Below are 7,812 nucleotides of genomic sequence, written 5' to 3' on the forward strand. Positions count from 1 at the left end.
AAAAAAGGAGTATTTAAAGGAAGTAATAGTGGATATTTAAGGAATATTATTTAGATTTAAAAAAGCAATATTAATTAATGATTTATTTTTTTATAGAAGAATTTAAGGATTTATTATAAATGGTGGAATTTACTTTTTTATTTTCATTTATTGTTGACACATGACATTTTGGTGAGATATATTTAAGTTTGATAATTATTAAATGCTTTTACACATTATTGTTATAGGTTTTAACAAAAAGACACATGTCACAATTTTGTGTATTTACCAGGTTTAGGGATCAAACTTTTATAGTAAAGTGTAATTATACTCTTATTCCTTAAGATTTGAGAGAATAACACTCCACCCCAAACTTGAAGAAAAAAACGCATCCCTCTCTTAAGGTTTGAAGAAATTAACACTCCGTCCTTTTGTTTATATTTGAAATGAAATATTCTAAATTTTTATAAGAATTTCTTTACAAAAACTTAACAATAGTTAGTAAAAAAATAAAAAATAAAAAAAAATAAAAATTCAAAATTAACAAGTACCAAAACACTTGTAACGACAAATCTCTCCATAAGCTATTGAAAAAAGAAAAAAAAAATACTAAGCAAAATTCACATTTAATATTTAAAATAAACTTTAATAATTAAAAATTAAAAAAATGAATTTTAATTATGAAATAAGATAATTTTGGAAATCTAGGTTAATACATAATATTTTTAATATTAATTTAACAACTTCTGGTCAATTGGATATCAAAGAGGAGAAATGTTTTTTCCCTTCAACTTTAGGGTAGAGTGTCATTTCTTCAAATTTCAAGGGAGAAGAGTGTAATTATTCATTTATAATATATAATAATGCACATTTAATGACATTTTTTTACATTTATTGTTGACACATGGCATTTTGGTGAGTTATAATTAAGTTTGATAATTATTAGATGTTTTCACACTTGTCATTGTTATAGGAAGGAACACATGTTACCATTTTGTGTATCTACAATTTTTTAAAATCCAACTTTTATAATATATATAAATATATATATATATATATATATATATATTTATATATTTATAGAAGAATCTACTTACCCACGTTTGGTACACTAAATCCATCATAATCTTTTTAGATTTTTCATAGTCTTTTTCGATTCTTATTTTACATAAAAGTTGATAAAAAAAAAAAAGAGATTTAAAACCACTATATTAAAATAATATTTAATGATACATCGACTAATAATCGCATGTACAGATTACATGTTTCAACAAACCAAAATGTATTTTATTTATAAATACTTTATTTGGTAATTAGTTGATGTTCAAACATAAATCCTCAAAGTTTTGGGTGCAAATATTAATCCATAAAATTTCTTTTTCTAATCATAGATTCCAGCATATTTCATCCCCTGGGTTGAGTCTAGGTACATGAATTTTATATATGAACAATCAATTCTAAGATCATGTAATCATACGAATAATAACAGAGACACAACCCCCCCCCACCCCCCTTCTGTTCTTTGTATGACATGATGACAATAACCACGCTTTGTTCCATAGAATTATTATTCCTACCACCTTAATGATAAATAAAATAAAATAAAATAAATAAAAAATTCTTTCTTTCAGATCTTAACAGTATATTTGATAACATTGTAGAACCATACAGCACCGATGACATACATATGGTCCTAACCCTTATGAATAAAATTTTGTAGTCATAACAAATCAAATATCAAAAACAGATTTTGTTTTCCCAATCAAACAATAGCCAATATATCACGTATACATAAGAATAAGTAAATCAAAGCGAAACAAACAAATCAGACTTTGCTAGTTGAAGTAAAAATCCAAAATTTTATAATTATCAAAATTTTTAATTTTATCAAGCATATTGTATTTTGTTTTTCAAAGCAATAGAGATTATGACATCATTAATCTAAAAGTGAAAACAAGCATATATGGCTCTAATACCAATGTTAGAAAATAGAGTACATACATTTTTATAGGATCATGTATTCTCTTGTTCCACGTTGTAAGTTATGCCTCCATAGCTTAAACAACTGTTGTTCATGGTGGTGCTTGCTAGTTGCTACTAGAGCAAGTCACACAATATCCAAAGCTTAAAAGCCATAGAATAGAACCCAAAGACATGAGAGAATGATGGAGATGAAGAATATATTCTATTTTTCATGAGTTGTACATACGAGGGAGGCATGGTCTAACCCAAAAAAGAAGTAATTTTCATATTTTAATCAAACATGTCTTTTTCTCTCCGCCTCTCTCAAAAAGTAGCCCGTGCAACAAGTGACCATTAAACAACTATTTTTTCACTCTTATCCTTGTACTTTTCATTTAAAATAAATAAGTTTTTATTTTATTTTATAATTCTATATATACTAATACAATTGATGTGAAAGGAATTTATTATTAATTCAATTTTAATTAAAAGTTAAGGCTGTTGGGTACTGGGTGATTCTACTAAATTTTTGTAAATTATAAAGAATATATAACCAAAAAAGCAAGTAAGTGGAAATATCACCAAAAAAAAAAAAAAAAAAATATCTTGCTTGAAAATTATTGACTACCAGCCCGGCCTGATCTTATAATAAGGAGAAAAACAACTATAGCGACCAACAAGTGACTCATCCACATAACTTTCAGGTTTGATTTCCCCACAAATCCAATTCTAACTAGTGGCTTATTAAATACTTAAAATACGACCCATGTTTGCAATAAAAAGGCCCACAGAAATATTTGTTAAGTTTTTTTTCTACAACTGGGTGCAGATTATTTATGTGAATGAATTACTGAACTGGATTTTGGAGTTCTAATGAAGTTGGCTTGCACAATATTATTACTAGGCTGAAAGTTGAAACTAGTCTGCTTATTTCCCTTAAACTGCAGGATCAAAAAACTGAAAAATCAGAAAATTTAAATTAAAAAAAAAAAACCCTATTTATGATACTCTAGTGTATAGTCATATTCCTTATCAACAATCCTAAGCTGTCTCATTTCTTCCAAGGCCAAGCTCCACATCTCCATGTCCATTCCTACCATCTAGTTCTTCAACTTCCTCCTTGCAAGTTTCACTAACCTCTTCCAATGGCTTATTAGTATAAAGCCAACTACATATCACATAATATACGAGATTTATTACTTGGATGCCACTAACAAGCCAGTAGTAGCATTCCAATCTTCCCCTATTGAGGTTCCTATTAGGCAGTCAGTTGCTTTTCATGCCCGAATGCTTATGAACTAGTGATACGATCAGTGTGCCTACATAGTTTCCCATTGCTATTGCTATCCAATACAGTGCTAGAGCAGTACTTCTCATGCTTTCAGGTGATTGATTATAAAGAAATTCCATGTGCCCCACCGACATGAAAACTTCAGCTACCCCATGTAGGCAAAACTGAGGTGCCAACCAAAAAACAGTAATAGGAATAATTGCATTTGGATCATCCAATAAGTTGTGGTCAGAAGCCACTGCTTTCCTCTTGATTTCAACAAATGATGCAACAATTGTAGCAAGAATGTTAACCACATAGCCTACTCCCATTCTTTGTAGGCATGTGATGCCTGATGGATTTCCTGTGAATCGACGAGCAAAGGGTACAAAGAGACGTTCATACAGAACAAGGCCAATGAGCATGGTCATGTTGCTAAAGATAGACAAGGAGCCTGGAGGAATTTGAAAGGAGTGAGATAGGTGACGATTCATAGTGCGAGCTTGTTGAATGGTGAAGCTATGCAGGTGAGAAGATGAGGCAAAAAGTAAAATTCCGGCTGCCCATATAGGAAACATTCGGATAATGCATTTTAATTCCTCGACTCGATGTACAGTGGCAAGCCTCCATAAATTTGGTGGCTTTGAATCTGTTGCATTGCTATCTGTTACTACTGCAGCTTTATCAAACCACCTGCAATCATATACACAGGACTCAGCTAAATCATTCAATGAATACTTGCTAAAATAATGGTTAATTAATTAAATTCAACATTTCCTAACATCTTAAAATTTTGGGACAACAGTTAATTTTATCATGGTATCAAAGCAAGTAATCCAAAGTTGAAACTTGTCTCTGCTCTACCTCTCTACCTCCCATTTAAGCAGTTAAAAATTCCACATGTTGGGCGTCATTTATTAAGAAGAAGCAAAGTGAATCATATTCACTAACATTTGTACTTATTAAACACACGATATTAGTAATGAGCATTTGTGAAGTATGTATCCCAAATTATATGTGCTTCACTCTATCTTTTGCATCTGTAATGACATTCTACATTATACTTAAAGAATGTTTTAAATTACTTGAATTGATTTGTGTGTAGAAGCCTTCCATGCAAAGAAATAGCAGCATCGAGCTCTCTATTTTCATACAAGAGAGCAGGGTCTTCTGGTACTACTTTCCTCTTCTTCACAGCTGCAACAATTACTTGGGCCAATCTAACCAAGGGACTACCCTGAGGTTTGATTCTATTGTAAAGATGCGAACCCACCAAAAAGACTATAATTGACAAGGCCATGGCTATGGTTGGAACTCCAAGACCCCAGCCCCAACCCACATTATCTTGGATGTAAACCACAATAGTTAGGGCAGTTAGTATTGCCATTCCCATGCTAAAGTAGTACCAATTAAACAAATTCCAACTTCTAGCTGCTACCCCTGATTTGGTCATGTCAAATTGGTCTGCAGCAAAGGTAACAACACAAGGCCTAATGCCACCTGAGCCAAGAGATGTAAGTAGCAGAGAGACGTAGAGGACCCAATGCTGCAAGGCTGAGGCTTCCTTGCAGTTCATTTGAGTTGGGCACGGTAGAGGCTGGAGCGTTGGCCGAATTGCTGATATGGTGATGCTAATCAATCCCTGCAAGATGAAGAATGAGAAATTGATAAACATTCTAAATTTTCACAAGCCAAATATATGATCATAAGAAACACTAAAAATTGTTGTCTCTGTTGTTAGAGTAAATAAAATAAGATTACATTCGGTCCACCAAAACTCAAAAAGAAGTTGTGCTTATACTGTCATATGAACAAGTGTGCATAAAAATTGTCAAATTTTTCTACCAAAAAAAGAATAGTGAAATTAAATTAAATGATCAATGATGCAGATCTTGTACACTAATATAATCCATCTCATTATGGGCCAAATTATTTTCTCACAGTTTTCATTATTCTGATTAGCTAAGGAACGTAGCATGAACTCATCATAATGGATAGGAAAAGCGATTCATTAAATAGTGGACTTTAGACCTGTAAAGCATTGTATTGCTGTTTTTACCAGTTCATAGATAATCGAACCAGCCATGATAGTCCAAAACCGCCCGGCAAAGGAGTCGGCAATTAAAGCACCAAACAATGGCATGAAATTGGCAGTTCCAGTGAAGATGCTGAGTGTGTTGGAGGCTTGTACCAGCGGCATGTTAAGCTCTTGTGTTAGGTACGTTATCATGTTAGCATTGAAACCAGCTGCTGCAAATTTGTCACATATCTCATTTGCTGGGAAACAGAGGGGGCATTAGTTAGCGTACTTGGCTCATGAATATAATAACCATTAAAATAGCATGAGAAATTTATGCATATTCATGTGTCAATACATATTGCGGTACAAAGCTTTTACGAAAAGTGTGTTAGAAATATATAGTTGAATAATTAAATTTACCATCTTATTATATTAAAATTTTTTTTTTTTGGGAAAATCTGTAATTTAACATGATATCAGAAGATTCAGAACATGAAATCCTAAATTCGATCATTGTTTGGTAATTTAATAAAGTGATAATTTATTTAAGAGTACAAATTTTAATATAAAATATTTTTTTTAACAAAATGATCAATGTTTCATAAATCATAAAAAAATAAATATTTATATATTACGCTATCAATTTGTAAACTCTTTATAATAAAATTGATTAATAATTCTAAAGCTATAAGAATTTTCATAACTAATAAAGTGGTAAATTGTGATTAATGTAACAATCAAGTAATGTCAGTTGTGGTTTCAGTGTAAGTGATATTGCCCTAATAATAATTTTCCACCTCTAACAATTTGTAAAAAGTTATAAAATTTGATTTGTTCGTAACATCGTGGAAAATGTGGGCCAAACGAGGGGCCCTTAGAAAAAAGCTAATGCAAGTTATGAATGAATAAATTTTCTATTGCACTCAGCAGTCAGCATACATATATAAAAAGAAGGTTTTTTATTTTCCAAATAGAAGAATAGAAATTCCTTCTTCTTCTTTTCGCTGGATAGGTGGGTCAAATCTTTTCCACACAGCTTTCCACTTCCAGTGGATAAAGAAGGTCTTTTATTTTCCAAACAGAAGAATCGAAATTCCTTCTTCTTTTCGCTGGATAGGTGGGTCAAATCTTTTCCACACAGCTTTTAACTTATAGTGGTCCAACTTTCTTTTGATTGTGTTTGTTCAACGATTGGGGACAGCCAAAACTAAACTTAATTCTAGATTGGGAGTTTTGTTTAGTGAAATATTGGGACCACTACTATTAAGGAGGCTTAATTGCATTTGGATCAAAGTTGTGCATATCTTGAGATTTATTTAGCTCCAAAAGGAAAAGTTGTAAATCTCAAATTAGCATATAGGAGAATACAAGCACATAGACTTCATTATACACATACATTTCAAGTGTGTAAGAATATGTCTAATAGGGTGTGTATAATAATCGCTACCCTAAAATAGGTTGTTGGACTGTCATCAAGAATCCTTACCATATATATAGTTATAATGTTGCAATGCGTTAGTAATTATATTAGGATTGTTAGACATTATGACCTAGGTGGCCCAAACCAATTCTACGCTTATGCACTTGTAGAACATATATATTAACCTTATCTTAGTTTATGGTTAGCCTAAGATTAGTCAAATATTTTCTAGTATATAAACCCATATAAACCCTATATTGGGTTCATTGTAGCACAAATGCTTAATATTAATATGCAGCTATCAAGGGCTTTTTCATTGTGGACATAAGCTGTCAAGTTGAACCACGTAAACCTTTATGTGTGCTCTCTTTTTCATGGTCTTGCTCATCATTCAATTATCACATACCATCACACAACTTTAACAAGGATCATCTAATCTGATACATACGGTAATAACATGATGAAATTACCATTTGTTCTAAAACCTGATAAAAAGAAAAAACAAATTTAACTATTTAATCATTATTCTAACTTAGCTCATATGTATATTTTGAGATGGTAGCTTATAGATACTCAAACACAAGAATAAAATGGTGTTTTGATTTGAAAAGAAGAACCAAGAAGCTCTAATTGGATATCTCCCTAGCTGAGAGTTCCTTGAAAACATTGTCAATCCCAGACAAAAACAACAATAGGAAAAGACAGTTGTACGACAAGAACAGGAATTTGCGAACATACCAAAGATGAATGGCATTGTTTTGATTCCTCCAAGCTTCTTCTTCTTCTTCCTCATGATTTTCCTTTCATCCTCTATTTTCTCTTGCTTCTGATCAACATCGGCCATGTTCTCTTTGTCCAAATACTCCATCTGTGGTTTTCACCTTCACATGCAAAGGCAAGCTTCAAGAGGAGGTCTATATATTATGGTCGGCAATTGGATTTAGGAACAAGAATAGTTGAGAGGTCAACTATATGATGGACGGGACCCACAGGACTCCATTCGGTCCATTAGTGAGATGTAATTTCTTATGACATATATTTGCACTAATTGAGGTTGTATTTTCATTTAAATCAATGGTATGGCTTCTGCATGTCATAGAAAATAATACCCACTTTGTAAAACCCATAAACTAAAAGGAATAAGAAAAGGGGATATATATA

The 7,812-nt window shown here is 31.8% G+C and overlaps 1 pseudogene; it reads right to left on the reverse strand.

Annotated features, from left to right (window-relative positions):
• Positions 1-2,982: 2,982 nt before the first annotated feature.
• On the reverse strand, positions 2,983-7,519 carry LOC115965023 (annotated as a pseudogene).
• Positions 7,520-7,812: the final 293 nt, after the last annotated feature.

This window comes from Quercus lobata, chromosome 10 (genome assembly GCF_001633185.2).
Source record: "Quercus lobata isolate SW786 chromosome 10, ValleyOak3.0 Primary Assembly, whole genome shotgun sequence".
Taxonomy (NCBI): domain Eukaryota; kingdom Viridiplantae; phylum Streptophyta; class Magnoliopsida; order Fagales; family Fagaceae; genus Quercus; species Quercus lobata.